Source organism: Pygoscelis adeliae, unplaced genomic scaffold, assembly GCF_000699105.1.
Source record: "Pygoscelis adeliae isolate BGI_AS28 unplaced genomic scaffold, ASM69910v1 Scaffold197, whole genome shotgun sequence".
Lineage (NCBI taxonomy): Eukaryota > Metazoa > Chordata > Aves > Sphenisciformes > Spheniscidae > Pygoscelis > Pygoscelis adeliae.
In genome coordinates, this window is record NW_008825105.1 from 1,142,690 (window position 1) to 1,143,358 (window position 669).

Genomic DNA, 669 nt, shown 5'->3' on the forward strand with positions numbered 1-669 from the left:
CTTGGCTACGGTTGTCCTCCCTGGCTTGGCGCACACATGCATTTTCCCGGTTTTGCTCAGGTTTTGAGGTAAATTAAATGAACGGGGCTGTTTACATCTGAAAGCCATCACTTATCATGCCGAAATCTCTGCTCACAGGCTGGCAGCGGCAGGACTGCTGCAGCTCTGCAGCGCGGGGGCTGCAGGGAGCCGGGGGCTTCACCGAGAAGCTGAGCAGCCTGATGTTGCATTTTGCTTCGGTTTATATTTTTAAGGGTCGGGGGAAAGAGAGCAGCATGCTGCCAAAGTCGTTTCCTCCTGGGAAATTGCGGGTGTGCTCGGAAGGGGAAGGGACGATGCGCTACGGCCTTGTGGAGCAGCCGCCCCCGGTGACACGGCATCCCTCTCCCGCCCGCTCAGCCGGTGCGGCCGGACCCCAGCCCCGCTCCGTCGGGGGCTGCTGCTGGGCAGAGCTGGGTGCAGCTCCATCCGCCCTGTGTAGGGCTTGGTGCCATCTTATTTTTCCTGGTGTCCTTGGTGCAGATGGTCTCCTTGGGCAGCGCTTGTAAATAATAGAGTTGCAGACTGAGTGGGTTTAAAAACCACAGCGTGGTGGGGGGGGGCGTTTGCAAGCCAGAGGCAATGGAGAGGGGTGCTGTGGCTCCCGCCCCCCCCCGGGCGCGCCCCCCC